Genomic DNA, 17,598 nt, shown 5'->3' with positions numbered 1-17,598 from the left:
TCAACATCCCAGACACGTAGTATCCACAAAACCAAGAAGCTGTACATAAATATGTGTTGACATATGACGGAATGTCAATGTGTCCACAGATAGATCACACAAGGTAAGGATACTGAGGTCATGTTCAAGCTGTTGACACCTGCTGACCCACATGGACCATTCCTGGAATGGCATAAAACAAAGTGTACACACATCACCATGTCCAGTCTGATGATGTCACCATCCTATAAATACAGTAGGAGAAGGGAAACCAGCCAGTAAAGCAAATAGCATGTCATATTGATGCATCTCTTTCCAGTATCATAGCATAGTTAGGTAGGGTTTGAATACTGCAAGGTGTGTGTGTGGGGGGTGGTGTATGTGTGCAGTTTCCTTTGAGAGGTGTTCCCTTTTTGGAGACTGGGAAAACTCAGTAAAGGAGGTACATTCCTCTTTGGAAAGTCTGATGATGTCACCATCCTACAAATACTGCAGGAGAAGGAAAACCAGACAGTGAAGCAAATAGCGTGCCTTGTTAGTGCCTCTCTTTCTAGTATCATAACATAGTTGGGTGGGGGTTTGAATCCTGCAAACAGTGAGTGTATGTGTGCAAATAGTGCGCCGTGTTAATGTGTCACTTTTTAGTATCATAACATAGTTAGGTAGGGTTTGAATCCTGCAAACAGTGAGTGTGTGTGTGTGTGGGGGTGTTGTGTGTATGTGTGCAATTGTCTTTGAAAGGACTGTCCTTTTTGGAGACTGCGAAAACACACCAAAAGAGGTACATTACTCTTTGGAAAGTCTGATGATATCACCATCCTACAAATACAGCAGGAGAAGGAAAACCAGCCACTAAAACAAATAGCGTGCCATGTTAATGCGTCACTTTCTAGTATCATAACATAGTTAAGTAGGGGTTTGAATCCTGCAAACAGTGTGTGTATGTGTGCAATTGTCTTTGAAAGGAGTGTCCTTTTTGGAGACTGTGAAAACATGCTAAAAGAGGTACATTACTCTTTGGAAAGTCTGATGATGTCATCATCCTACAAATACTGCAGGAGAAGGGAAACCAACCAGTAAAGCAAATAGTGTGCCATGTCACTGCGTCTTTCTCTAGTATCATAACATAGTTAAGTAGGAGTTTGAATCCTGCAAGCAGTGAGTGTGTGTATGTGAGCAATTGTCTTTGAAAGGAGTGCCCTTTTTGGAGACTGTGAAAACACACTGAAAGAGGTACATTCCTCTTTGGAAAGTCTGATGATGTCACCATCCTACAAATACAGCAGGAGAAGGGAAACCAGCCAGTAAAGCAAATAGTGCACCGTGTTAATGCATCTCTCCCTAGTATCATAACATAGTTAGGTATGGATTTGAATCCTGCAAATGCTGACTGTGTTTGTGTCACTGTTGGTCAACACCGTGTGGGTTTTGCTTTTACTATGGTATGACATAGTATGATGACAACAGTAAGTGCATTGCAGATATCAGGTATCTGCGTGGCAAATATATATGTGTACATGTCCCCTCAATGAGTACATAGGTGTGAAGCCTGCATACTACATGAATACACTTGTTTCCATTGACAGGTTGTGCCGCTGCTACTCAGATCATAGGTCACATATGTATGTATGTGACATGGCCGTCCACTGTCATGTTCTGTTGCCAAGGTCATCTGTGGCACACACACCCATGACAGTTACTTAAGAGTAGTGTAAGTGAGGGTATATGCCTGGGGTATATGTCAGACATGGTCATACACAACAAAATCTGCCAAGAATGGACAGTCTCTATAGGTGTACGACTGCCTTGTGGATATGCATTCAGGCCTCTAATGTCTGTGATACACCTTGGTACTCCACAATACCTATGGATATGTGGATACCAAGGGACACATGACATAACATGGGTCTGTATGTACACAATGGTACCCGACATACATGTTGAGGGCTACCACCGGTGTGGTACTGACAGGATAGTATGTATAGTACATGAGGATGACTATGCCATAGTCGGCTTACTGCTATACAGCATGTATCACACAATGGGTATCTGTCTGTATAATACCCTTGTGTAGGATATGCGTCCCATCCAGGGAATGCATTGTAGGCCATTCCATGCATTCCCAGATTTGGATGGACACATCCCTAGTGTGTCTGCATGTACCTAAGGGGGCTATATGACACACAGGTGTGGTCACAGTAATGGGTGGTGGTCATCACCACTGGTTAGTGTTATAGTGTAGCACCGGAAGGATCCAATTGATACTGGGTTCCCTACTACTGTGTGTCATTTGTCAGGACATCATCCAATGATAGCTTATAGTCATGCTGTTGAGGTTGTGTATACTACCAGACTGCAAATAATTGACTGATATTAACGGTATCACCCGCAGCATAGTGTCAACCCATGTCATACACGTGTCTACCCATGTTAGTACATAACTGTAGTAGAATGCATACTGGCCATTGAAAGATGCAATGGGATGTTAATAATGTGTATGACAGGGTATGCCACACATCCCATGTGTCCACTATGCATGTACGTCCAAACAGTGCACACCCACCATGTTCACAGATGTACACTTGCTAATCTGTACTGCACACATCACACACGTACTGTCCACTCGCTATCACATGATGGCAACACATCACACATCAGTCAAGTGGCACATGGGTGGATAATACATACTCAGACCTAACAGTGGTGTAAACAATGCTACATTGACAATCAGAGCTTTGATGCATAATGTCTGCTCAGATATACCTACAAGGATGTAGTTAGACTTCCTTGTTGACAACTCGCTATTATTGCTACACTGCTATAGTGTTACCCTGTGCATCAGCACCATGTTAGCCTGTCCCTCCATCGATAATGCAGATGATAGGAGGCGGCACAGGTATCATCATATGCACAGAGCGTTTCATTGTTTGCCAGAGCCTGACATTGACCCATCCAATCGACATGTCTCTGTGTGTGTGTGTGTGTGTGTGTGTGTGTGTGTGTGTGTGTGTGTGTGTGTGGGGGGGGACAACAGTACAGCATGGGCCAATGTTATGTACTAACATGGGTAGACCCATGTCATACACGCGTCTACCCATGTTAGTACATAACTGTAGTAGAATGCATACTGGCCATTGAAAGATGCAATGGGATGTTAATAATGTGTACGACAGGGTATGCCACACATCCCATATGTCCACTATGCATGTACGTCCAAACAGTGCACACCCACCATGTTCACAGATGTACACTTGCTAATCTGTACTGCACACATCACACACGTACTGTCCACTCGCTATCACATGATGGCAACACATCACACATCAGTCAAGTGGCACATGGGTGGATAATACATACTCAGACCTAACAGTGGTGTAAACAATGCTACATTGACAATCAGAGCTTTGATGCATAATGTCTGCTCAGATATACCTACAAGGATGTAGTTAGACTTCCTTGTTGACAACTCGCTATTATTGCTACACTGCTATAGTGTTACCCTGTGCATCAGCACCATGTTAGCCTGTCCCTCCATCGATAATGCAGATGATAGAAGGCGGCACAGGTATCATCATATGCACAGAGTGTTTCATTGTTTGCCAGAGCCTGACATTGACCCATCCAATCGACATGTCTCTGTGTGTGTGTGTGTGTGTGTGTGTGTGTGTGTGTGTGTGTGTGTGTGTGTGTGTGTGTGTGTGTGTGGGGGGGGACAACAGTACAGCATGGGCCAATGTTGATGTAATGTGTGTGTATATGTGTGAGCCCTAGTTGTTTGCTTAATGTGTGTGTGTGTCTGCATGCACACAGCTCCATCATATCGCTGCCATATACGGTGGTTTGTGGGACAGCCACAGACTGTACCTGCTTGGCTGTACAGATCACTGTCTCCGGCCATGGCCACAGTACCTGTGCCTGGCAGGGGTGCTACGGACGGTATCGGGTACCAACCCTGACTGGGTACTGTCATCAGAGGCAGAGGTATGATGACTGGACCCATGTCCCTGCTGGGACTGGCCAGAGCCACGTGCACATGGTCTACTGGGACGGACAATAGACAGGCCAGCCCCAGCATTGCTGGGGCTGGTACTGCCACTACGGGAGCGGCTGTGAGCTGTGGGCCATCCACGACCACTGCCAGCTGTTGCTGTTGCTGGCATGCATCTGCATCAACGTCGCAACCATCCCGCACGGTCCTGGCTTGAAGAAGACATGCTGTGGAGGGCATCTATTGTCTCCCATCAACATCTATCAATGACCTCGGTGTATGTCCAGATGGCACCGGCAAGGTCACGGATGCTGTCATTGATAGCGGTGTTATGTGCCCTAAGTCCCTGCCTGGTGTACTGTTCCATACGTGCCTGAGCCTGCATTACAGCCTGGAAGATAGTGGTCATTGTAAGACCTGTGAGGGCATGCCTGCTAGGGGCAATACATCCAGTGGTGCTCCCCCAAGAACCCCTGGACCTCCGCCTATGTGGTACCATTCTGGGTCTACGGCTATGGCTGCTGTGAGGAGATGCACGTGCCATGGGTACCAAACTCTCCTAGTCAATGCCAACTGTATGCTGTCCCTCCCCTATGGCCATTGGTGGTGAGGGATGTAATGGCAGTATGAGTGTGTGCATAGATGGGGTTGAATGTTGTGTACTGTCGATTGGTGGACCAACAACAGACCCTGTCAAATCTCCCTGTGCCAAAATACATGTGTCATCATCACCACTATCCATGGCAGTGGCTTTAGGTCACCTGCTGCTTTCGCCAAGCCCTACCTCAGCACCTGTGAAAGGAAGACAGGAAACACACGTTATGGTCTGCACATGCACACATGCACACATGAACACATGAACACAGGCACAATGGCACACAGGCACACAGGCACACATGCACACAGGAACACAGGAACACTTGCACACTCCTCACTACAGCAGATACACACACACAACAGAAATCCAAATCATACTCAATACTGGTTGAAGGTGGGTGACAGTATCAGAAGGCAAACAGTCACACACACATGTCAGCATGCAGAATAAGTGTTGATCAAGTCCATGCAGTGTGAGTGTAGACAGCCATAGTTAATGACAGTGTACATGGCTGTGGTGCATGTGTGTACATGTTCAGTGATTGCCTACACCCTGGAACACAATGTGTACAAGGACACAACATTTCTGTGCAAGTATTATAAGCTCTGCAATGTCCTGTGCACCATCACACACAGGTATACATACCATGGCTGCTTGTGTTATCTGTGTGTCACATGGATTTCCATGTCTGATTGCAGTGTCTGTAGCAGATAATTGTGGACACAGGTGTAGCACATGCATGCTATGTACGCACATGGGATGAGTGGTGCATGTATACGTGATGGGATACCAATCCTGGACATGGCCATTGTAACACTATGGGGTGTAGTAACATTAGCCATCATCATCATGCATCATGTGGTCACTCAAGGCCACTAAAGTGTGCTAGACCACCGCCTAGCATGCTGTACCTGAACCGCAGTGCCGTGGCTAAGTTCACAATTACACAGCCACATTGCACAAGGGTGTGTGAGGTGTCCAATAGGGAGCATTTAACATGACTGTGTTATGTGTTGTGGAGTGTTGCACACCCGAAAGTGCTAATCTCTCTGAAATTTGTGTGGTTTTGTGCAGATATTTTATTAAATTTTTTGGATATCTAACAGCACTCTTCCAGAGGTCTTTTTTCCTTACAGCCCCATGCTAGGCCTCTACCCCTCAGGTATGGTATGTGTGGTGTGTGGATGACATGTGGGATACTGAAGTGTGACCTGGCAGTGGATGTCCGGTTACACTATGTGTAGCATGTTGAGGTGTACTGCGTATGACAAACGTGTTATGTTGTGTACATGTGTGTCAACTATGCCTATCCAATGTGCAGTACAGTGTTGCCACATTTGTGTCTGATGCTCTGTGCATTGCATGTGATTGAGGCAGCTACTGACTTTACTGAGATGTTTCACGTCTCACAGCAAACATGCACAGCATGCATTATGCGTAGGTGTGTTATGTGTACATGGCCTACACCTCACCTATGACATGCACAGTTCAATACCAAGTTTAAAGTGTTAACACACTCACCAGCATGTAACGTCTGCCCTGCTGTCACACCAGAGGGACCTGCAAGAATATGACACAGTTTGTCAATGACCACAACTGTGGCATTGCTACTGTGAGTGCGCTAAACTACAGTAGAACAACAGGCATAGGTGTACAGATACTATTCAAATTATCAGTATTGCACACAATAGGCAGCACAACTGCTAAACACAATACACATCTCACACATGCATAATCTAACAATACAGGTAACAGTAGTCTACAGCTAGGGCATGTTACCTGCATGCTCCGTGTCACTATGCTGGGTGGCTCTGGCCTCCATGACGACACATGTGTGATGTTGTTGTTGCTGTAGGCCAGGAGCCACCACACTTAGCAGCAGTTCCTCCACTCTGGTGAGGGGGGGGTGTATGGCCACCCCACCACCTGTGGCAAGCTGTTGTCTGTGGATATCAGACGCACGCCGCCAGACATGTCTAATTAAATCACTGCAGTGATGGCGTACTGGCTCATATGTCCAGTTATGCATGCCTATGTCATTTACCCGACGAACAAGTTCTTGCCACAGTGCAGTACGCTCCTGCTGGTGCTGGCTGGCCCTTGAAAACAGCAGGCTATAGTGCTGAACCAGGCTGTGGTGGATTTCCTGTTCCTCTGCAGCTGTGTAGCAGGGGTTTCTGTGATGAGCCATAGGCCTGGAAGACAAGTAAAAGATATGTGTGAGCAAGTCATGTGGCACACTTAACATTATACAGTACAGATATCAGTTAACTGCCATATATAGCATCTGTTAATCTGTCAGAGGATACACACATTCAGTACCACATATCAGTGCTCAGCCCACAACTGGCTGACAGTGCCTGCCACACTCCATATGACACACCAGTATATACCAGTACTTGGCTCACTGTTTGGGATCCAATGCACAGCCCTGCCAGTGGGGTACATATCAAGCTAATGCATGCAGAAATATGTCATCCATTGCAATGAATATGAAATACAGTTACAGTATAACTAGTAACCCACACTAGTCGTTGATGCCATACCCCTACATAACATATGTGCACAGTTGTTAATATAGCTGGCATACTGCTGTAACAGAGTATACATGTTGCTAGGTACACACGCAAACTCTGCATCACGCATGTGATTGCGGACATGGTACAGGCATCATTACACACATATCAGACATTCATACAACACACAAATGTATGCTAACACAGATGAGCATTTGCTATGTACCTTACAGTACTGTGTGCCCCTACTTACAGATACCTATGCCTGAGGAATGTAATCTGTGCAGACTGCAGGAAACACACAAGACAGTGTTACCAGGGAATGGGAACATACACCATACTGTGCTGTTTATGCCTACAGCTTCAGGTGGTACAACAGTTCAAATGTCGGCTGGATTTACCAGCAGTACCACTTACTGAGCATACATGTATTGCTTCAGCCTATGATGGGACACCACAGTCATACACAAGGAACTACGTCACAACATATACCATCCTATTATGTCTGCATCCCAATAACTGACACATCTTTCTCTGGCCTCACACTTAGGACACAAACGACCATGACAGAAACAACCTAGCTATCACACCGTCACAGACCTTGCACACATTCACTGTCACACTCATTCCACCTCACATAGCAGGTATTGATCTGTGTACATATCTGTGTGCATTGTGTCATAAGTAGGTAATACGCTATTGTCCCTGGGGCCTACAGCAGCCTAGCCATATGCTACCCAGGCCTGTGACACACATGTAATTAGATTTCACTTCCTCCTGTCAACCGGATATACAGAGGTGATTCCCAGGGTGTGTTACCTATCCCCCACACAATCATCAGGGGTATGTCTGACATCTGCTACTGAGTTGCCTTGTTTGTTCATGCTGGGTGGTTTACTCCAGAGTATGGCATATTTGCCAATAGGAGCCTATCCCTCCAGCATGTGCTGTTTAGTGAGGTTGCGGGGACTAGGGACCTAGGCCTTGTAGCCCGGTGGGATTGTGAGGTGTTGACATGGTGGTTGTCTGACTGCTATGGGTGTGGCATACCACTGTATGTTTGGCAGAGGTAACCTCTGGGTGGCCGGTATACAACACACTGTAGCTGTGGTTATGTGAGTCAGTCTGCATAGGGTATGTGTTTCAGGGCAGTATTACCCTTTGTGAGGTATGTCTGTGGCCTTTCCACTTGCTGTAGTTGTCATGTGAAGTACATACCACATGGGGCATTGTGATGAGCACAGGGGAACACTGACCTATATTTCCGTACATGACACATCATTTGTGATTACACGTACCACGTAGACAGATTACAAGACTAGTGTGGCACTGTGAATATCAAAGGGGAGGCTACTGTCCACCTGTGTCCCATGTTCCCTTCTGACACCTTCAGTGTTAGTCAGGCAACCACCTATCTGGTAGTTAGTGGGTAAAAGTGTTTTGGAATGGGGTATGGCACTGCCGTATCAACACTGGTGTTCAGTCCATGCCTTGGTCACCAGGCCCCTGTTGCAATACGTCTGACCCTGTGTCTCCCTCTCTCACTATATATATATATATATATATATATATATATATATATATATATATATATATATATATATATTTATATACATATATATTTATATATCACTCTCTATATACATATCTATATATATATATATATATATATATATATATATATATATATATATATATATATATATATTTCTATATATCTATGTATATACATATCTATATATATATATATCCATAGATATCCATATATATATATGTATATATCTATATATCTCTATATATATCTATATATGTATATATGTATATATCTATGTATACACACATACATATATATATATAAATATATATATATATATATATATATATATATATATGTATGTGTATATATATATATATATATATATATATATATATATATATATATATATATATATATATATATATATATATATATTTATAGATAGATATATATACACATACTTGTAAACAGCCACTGCTGTACATATACATGCACATATATGCAGATATACTGCCCACCTTTCATGGTGGGAATATCAATTATGGAACAGTTGTGAGACATACAATTATGTAATAATATTGCACAGTGTTGTGCAGAATGCTTTTCGCTGTCCTCAGGCCGTATAGCCGTAGCAGACCTCACTGGCTGTAACTCAGTCCCACAGCATTTAACCACCACATGACATATACCTGCACTGCTTGCTGTTTTCAGTGCCACACACTACAACCTGCATAGATATGTGCACATAGCAACCTTCAAATACATATATATGTCCAGCATTCACTAACAGTTGCAGTATGTCCCTTGCCCTATGCACATCTGCATATACATATAGATATGGACTGCTACCACATAAGGAGTGTTCACAGAATGTAGAGTACCCTTCAGACACATCATTCGGATGCCAGCAAATACATCTGTGTTACATACCTTACCTTTGTATTTCTCACCTCAGTCTGTTGTGCCTGCTGATGTTTTTTTTTTTTTATTTGTTTAGGTTGGTGTCTTCCACTGCCTCTGTTTGTTTTATTTTTTGTTTTGGTTGCTTGGTGTCTCCAACTGCCTCTGTTTTTTTTTTTTGGGTTGGTCTCTCCAACTGTTTGTCTGTCTGTCTGTCTGTCTGTCTCTCTCTCTCTCTCTCTCTCTCTCCAGTTGCTGCAATGATATTATTGCATGTGTGGGCAGCAATTACAGGCTGCTTTTGTAGGTATCTGCACATGTGCATGTGATGGCCTCTGCACCAATTGCTGACCACCATTTAGTAATTGCATACAGCCTGCTGTGTGGTAATTGCAGTTCTCACTGTGATTTCAGGACACTGCTATAAAATGATAGGTTAGGTAGGCGTAGGCTTTTCGGTTTTGCTGTGGACACTGTTGTGTCAGTCAGAAGGTTGGTATATGTCTCATATCTGAACTGGGTTGTAGCCAGTGAAATGCATGTTGTACTGAAACCTGACTGTTGCTTCTTCAAGTACAGTCTTCTCAGTGTGTACATTTACTCACACCTCCTAATGCTAACACTGGATACATGGGAGTATGTACTTTCTTTTGGAATTAGGGAATTAACTGGCATACAACAGTAGTTATTGCAATGTATTCCTATGGCTTTCCTATTTTCCCTTTACATTCAGTCCTTGTAATGCATGTTATATTTCTTTATTGCAATGTATTCCTCTGGCTTTCCTATTTTCCCTTTACATTCAGTCCTTGTAATGCATGTCATATTTCTTTATTGCAATGTATTGCTATGGCTTTCCTATTTTCCCTTTACATGCACTCCTTGTAATGCATGTTATATTTCTTTCAGCACCAAATTATTGTGTATTTGCTGTGGCTTAGTGGTACATCATGCAGACTGGTGAGTCTAAGGTGTGGAGTTTGAGACTAACAAGGGTATTTTATTTTGCTGCTGAGCAATACAAGGGCCTTGTCATACAGAGTGACAAAGGCACATTTAAGCAATTATAAGCGAGTTGACATGGGTTTGCGCGATGCTTAGCGATGCTAAGCGACACTTAGCTTAGCTTATTGTATTTTAGCAATACTAAGCTAAGTGTAGCTTAGCTTATTTTATGTTAGCAATAGTAAGCTAAGCTTGGTGGAGCTTATCATATCTTAGCAATGCCAAGCTAGGCGCACACATGTGCACACTGGTGCAAACCCGCTGACTACTGTTTACAAGTGCTCACTCCCGCTAACCCCCGCGTTCATGTCTTTGACAGAAAAGTAAATGGGGAGGTAGGACTGTGGTGATAAAGTTTGCTCAAAGAGGGGAAGACAGTAGGGAACCTAGCTTGGGATGTACACGATGGGTGTGGAGAAGGTCCATAGCTGCCCATTTCTTTACCAGCAACAGTTGTGCATATGCAATACATTAGGTGGGATATTTGAAACCTTCCACCCCTGAGAGAGTGGTGAGGACATCTAAGTATGTTGTACTACCAATTATGAATATCAGGCACATGCACTGTTTGTGAATAGCTATACTGTCATTAGTACATTACTCACATCTGAACAGTTTGTAGTTTGTTTTGGCATTAGCACAGTCTGCTCAGGATGACTGGACATATTTCTGTACTGTATATGCCTACCTACACCCTTGGTTGTGCCTGACTACACGGGTATATAGTACCTTTGGGTAGGGGTGCAGAACTGCAGTGTGCATTATTTATTATCGTGTGATGTTTATCTTGCTGAACATGCAGAGTTGCTGTGTACCTGTAAGTCTATGAAGGCTTGTAGTCTGTCTGAGTAGCTCCCACCTGTGGACATATCCAGATGGTAGACAGAGGTCAGCCTAGTATTCTTTGACTGTGCACCACAGCAGTCTTTTCAGCACCTGAACAATGGCATTGTCACAGGTGGTTGCTAGCAGTACATGGCTACATCTTTTGCTATTTCTGTGTTGTACTTCTACATAAGGGCATGCTTGTGGGATTCATTCTACAGCCATTTGCAGAGTGTGTAACAGCAGACTAGCTGATTTGCCTGTGTGTTTCTAGATACTCTCACGTATATATTTGAACAGCCTCAGGGAAAGGTACATATAACTGGGATACACCTGAGATATAGTTCTGACATTTTTCAGTTCAGACTTTGGGTGATTCAGACCATTTCTATTATTACACCTTTTCTGACGTGCAAGCGGTGTCTACTCTCACTTACTGACATTTGTTATTAAGTGAGATTCAACACCTTTCTGCCTACTGTTAGTACATTTCACAGGGAGTCAGAGGAGCACAGCTAACTTTTGTTTACTAATCAGGGTCATCACTGTAGAGCAGTCACTGTTGGGAGGTCTGGCCTGTGACCTATGCTAATATGCCAGTGTGCACCCTGCTCTGATACTGTGTGGGGTTTGTAAGCTGCTACTATAACCTTATTCCCTACTAGCATGGCTGATTCTCTTTTCACAGTCATGTCATGCAATTCAACAACACCTGCTGGTTAAGGCCCACAGAACAGATTTGTGTTATGCCATTCCTATTTTCCCTTTACATTCTCTCATGGTAATGCATGATAAATTGCTTTCAGCACTAAGTTATTGTATATCTGCTGTGGTTTAGTGGTACTTCATGCAGACTGGTGAGTCCAAGGTCCCGGGTTGAGACTAACAAGGGTATTTTTATTTTGCTGCTGAGCAATACAATGGCCTTATCATACAGAGTGACTAAGGCACTTTTAAGCAGTTGTAAGTGGGTTTGTGCGGGTTTGCGTGATGCTTAGCAATGCTTAGCTAAGCGCACACAAGCTCACACTCACGCACTCCCGCTAACTACTGCTTAAAAGTGCTTACTCCCGCTAACCCCCACACTAATTTCTTTTAAAGAAAAGAAAATGGGGAGATAGGAAAGTGGTGAAAAAAGGGGGCACAGGGAGGGACAGACAGTAGGAAAACAAGCTCAGGATGTGCAGGAAGTGTGTAGGGAAGGCCCATAGCTGCCCATTTCTTTAACAGCAACAGCTGTGCATATGTTGCAAATTTGGAGTGAGTTTTGAGACCTTCCACCCCTGAGAAAGGGGTGAGGACAACATAGTCTGTTGCACTGCCAATTAAAAGTATCTGTGTACATGTCCTATGGACATGTGTGCAAAATGGGAAGCTATGTATGGGGGCGTATTTTTTTTTCGGGTACAGATTGCCCTTTTTTTTTTTCCAGGTGAGAGTGGTAAGTGAAGTAGGGGAAATAGGTATATTTGGGGAGGTAGGTTGGGGAGGTAAACAGACAAGACAAACAAGAAGCATACAGGGGCGGAATTTGACACATGAGGTGGGTGAACACAATTGATGGGGAAGGTTGTTTGGAAATCGCAAGCCCATGAGCCCACAGATGGTAACAGTGAAACTGAGATCCCCACCCATGGGCAGTCACCACTGCACCTTCACAGCCCCAGGGGTGGCTTTGCTGGGGGATGAGTAGGACAGGCAGGCTCACCCGTGAGACGCGCCACTCTTGCCTCAAGCTGGCATAGGGGATAAGTGACTGAATGCTGGATCTCCCTATGCACCACAGTCCAGACCCTTCGAAGGGTGACGGGTGGCCCTTCTCTGCCCATGCTTGCATGGGGGGATGAGCCCCATCCCCGGCAGTGCTTCCACCCGAAGGTGGCACAGGACCAATGGAGGAGGGGAGTCCAGGCTGGGCACCAGAGCCACTGGTACCAACAAGAAAATCCACAAACTACTGAAAGAAATCAAGGCGGTTGGAACACAATAAGAGAGTCCGGTATTTCCACAGGTTTAATTTCCAATAAACGTTAGCGCTTTCGGCAAATCAAATGACTCGCCTTCTTCAGACAAACAAACAGTGGGATGACATTTCACTGCTGTTTAAATAGCGATGCTGATACATTTAAGCCAATCAACAAGGTTATAATTACATTCCTGATTAAAAACCATGGGAACCTTAAAATAAAAAATAATACACGCATCCTAAAATAACAATAATGTTCTGCATGTTGCTAGCCTTAAAAGAACTAAGCATTCTATATAAAAGCCATACAATATGATATTTCATTTTGAAACTCATTGAAAAAAGTATATATATATATACATTTATGTGGAATTTTTTGTAAGAAATTTATACAAAAAGCTGCAAAGAATTTAATAATAAATGCTATAAAAAATGCTATAAAAAATCCCAAAAGGGAGGTGCCTTCCTCGCTTGCAAATGTTTAAACAAATGTACAAACAACCTCCCTACAAAATTTATCTAGCAGGCTGTTTAATATGTGTCAAATTCTAAATAGATTTAATGGCACATTCCATGTGACACTATGCTGTATATGGCCAAAAAGGCTAACTAAATATTGTTGAAAGCCTAATGACAATGTGAAATACAATTATATTCATTTGAAAAACTTTTGTCACAAATACTAGAGGGAAACTTTATCTGTTGTAGGAGAGCCATTTTAAAACACATTTGATTGATTGTGCTTCATTAATACCTGGGAACAGATGAGCTCTCGTGCGGATCTGCCACAAAAGCTCATCTATTTCAAGGCGTGTTTGCCATGGGCCCCCCCTAATGTCCAGTTCCCTATGTTGTAGAATTAAATAACTAAAAGTATGGCCACTAAATTCCATACTATGCCTAGCCAGTGCGTTGTTGACATCATTCTTTTTTATAGCATATTGGTGTTCATATATCCTATGCTTCAGCATCCTCTCGGTTTTACCGATATAGAATGCCTTGCAATGGTTGCATAGGGCACCATACACCACAGATTTTGTTTCACAATTGAAACGCCCTATGATTTTATAATGTTTGTCATTAATGCTACAACTATTCGTGACCTTGATGTGCTTACACTGGGTACAAAAGCCGCATTTAAACATTCCTTGTGGTTTAGTACAAGTGACGCGAGGTTTTGCTTTTTCCAGAATAGACTTCATATTTTGACCTCGTCTATATGTAATTGTTGGACGTTCCCCTAAAAGGAAACATAGGCTTCTGTCATTTTTAATGATGTCCCAGTTTTTTTGAATTATGTCTCTTATTTGTAAAGAATCCAAAGAATAAGTCTGCAAAAAACTAGTAGTAAACTTGTTTTTTGTTGTTTCTATTGTAACAGACAAGTTTAAGTCAATGGTCCCCTGGTCCTCATTAATGCCAATAGAGGCTGTCCCTAATCCTGAGAGTAAAGGGAAAAAATGACCTGTTTCTCTTTTTTTCTTTTAAGGCTAGCAACATGCAGAACATTATTGTTATTTTAGGATGCGTGTATCATTTTTTATTTTAAGGTTCCCATGGTTTTTAATCAAGAATGTAATTATAACCTCGTTGATTGGCTTAAATGTATCAGCATCACTATTTAAACAGCAGTGAAATGTCATCCCACTGTTTGTTTGTCTGAAGAAGGCGAGTCATTTGATTTGCCGAAAGCACTAACGTTTATTGGAAATTAAACCTGTGGAAATACCGGACTCTCTTATTGTGTTCCAACCGCCTTGATTTCTTTCACCAGAGCCACTGGTGCCAGGTGCACTCGCCAACTGAGGAGGGACAGGTGGGTCCGCTGGGACCAGCCTTCCCATACGTTCTGTGATTCAGTGTGTTTCATTACAACATAAAGAACAGCATTCCAGATTAGTTGTAACAGCATGCAGTAACATTCCCATTAACCCAACAGTTGAACAGCAAACATAACACATGCATATATTGAACAACAGTGGTTATTCCAACTGCATGCAGGGATGATTGGTAGCAACAGGTCACCATGAACATGGTGTTTGAACAGGGCACATGCATCAACATGAGTGCAAATATTTATGGAACAATAGGACATATATCCTGACAAATATTTAAGATTACACATACCCATTGAGGTGTGGAATTGCATGGTTTATGCACAAACAGTAGGGTGTAGAAAAAGCCTCCATTAACATCTTATAAACACTTTTACTCTAGACTACATTCCTAGTGACTGCAGGTGTATATTCCCTACATGTATTATTACACTTGCCACCATGCATTAGGTTGTGTAATGGGTTTGGCTAGTTCAATCTATACTTGACCTATATCTCACATACTAACTGTCCAGGATGCAGATGTTACTGCTACATATTTCATGGTTGCATTTATATTTCTTTATCTACATATCTGGATGTTTTCACATGACATTTTCACTTCTAATTGTACGGAACCCTGCATTTATTGAAGCACACTTACATTTCTGGGGAACATATTCACATGCGACTCGTGTGCCAGATTTACTTATGCATGCCAGCCAGTAACTGACTGCTAAGGACTGTATATTTACTTCACAGCTACTAGCACTTCCATCACCCACTTTAGATGGGACTGCAGAACTCTGGGTTGCCAGCACTTTCTAACACATTACTATTTGTATAATGCAAGGGTACAACAACATTTCATACTAAGTGAAACAGACACACTCTGGGTTTTAGACCTTTATTAATGACATTACACACTTTCCACAGGCTCACTCCTTTATTTGTTTTAACGGTATATATGGCAGACATGTTCACGACATATTATACCTTTATTAATAGGTTAGCACACTCTTTTTTCAGGCTCACTCACATATTATTTTATATGACAGTGCCTGCAGAGATATTATTCCAGACATTTGTTACCTTTCTTAATGGATTACTACACTCTTTTTCTGCCTCTGTAACGTTTTTATTTGACAGTACATGCAGAGGACTCATTCAGTCCATTTTATGGCTGTATTATTGGACTACAACACTTTCTTTCATGCTCTCTCCCATATTTTATATAACAATACATGCAGAATAATCACTAACCTGCCTGGCGGCGCAGCCTTAGCAGCCTATCTTCATAGGCTTGCTGATTCGTAACACGGTCAACTATAGCTGTAAAGTAAATGAAGGGATATTGAGACATTCCTATCCGTTATACATACTCCATTTTAAATCCTTACATACTGCATTCCATGGCTGCATACTCAGTTGTGGGGCATCCCGCATCCCAAGGGCCTCCTGTATCCACTGGTTCAGGTGGTCCTCCTTTCATCTCTTCAGATCCGCATGGTGGTGACAGACCTGCTTACCAGTCTGGGGAATGCCTGTGGCACTGGTGAGGTCATGAGCTAACCGGTTCCAAGCCTCTGCCTTGTACTCTGTCCCTTGGAACTGGCCCTGCAGGAGTCTTGCCTCGTGATGGTAGACTAGGAGCCAAACCATGTATTTGGACTCCTCGGTGCCCCATCTCTGCACTTGGAAGCACACTCCCTCTCCAACACCAGACATTCTGACCGCAGATGTGAGCTACAATCAGTTATGGCATGTATTCCCACCTGTGGGGCTTAAATATGCCACATTTCCCACACTTTTTTGTGATTGGCCATTTTGTAAAATTCTCGGCTGACTGCAGACCTGCTTAGTAATGGTTAAACTACCATTCCTAAGTTTATGTATGTTAATATTGGCTGCTTCCCATATGTTGTCATGGCTTAGTGGTTCTGTACTTTGAGTATGATGCAAAGGGTCCTGGGTTCAAACCTTGTCATTCTTTTATTTTAATACTGTCTAGAATGGCTAGGGGGTGTGGCTGCGTTTTAGCAACTTATCTCTATGTTGCTCCCCTGTGCCCTACGGTGCCCTGGTTGGCGCGGTGCGCACGTCCGCGCAAACACATTGCGCTGGGTAAAGCATTTTTAAATGTTGGGCAACTCTATTGCACTGGGTAAAGTGCTATTAAACTATGGGCACCTCTGTTTAGCTGAGTAAAGCGCTATTAATCTATGGGCACCTCTGTTTAGATGGGTATAGTGCTATTAAACTATGGGCACCTGTGTTTAGCTGTGTAAAACGTTGCTTAATGGCAGGCTATTATATATCTGGGTCTTTTAAAAATATATATTTTATTCGCTGATACATTGGCCATGTCACTGCTTTTAATAAAATTTTAATCATATTTGTCTGGTATTATTTCAAATACTGATTTGAAACATAAATAAGAAGGGGAGTGGTTGGTCTCGAACCGTGACTG

This window comes from Protopterus annectens, chromosome 3.part1 (assembly GCF_019279795.1).
Source record: "Protopterus annectens isolate FY-2018-M chromosome 3.part1, PAN1.0, whole genome shotgun sequence".
Classification (NCBI taxonomy): Eukaryota; Metazoa; Chordata; order Ceratodontiformes; family Protopteridae; genus Protopterus; species Protopterus annectens.
Note: the sequence above shows the minus strand (reverse complement) of the source record.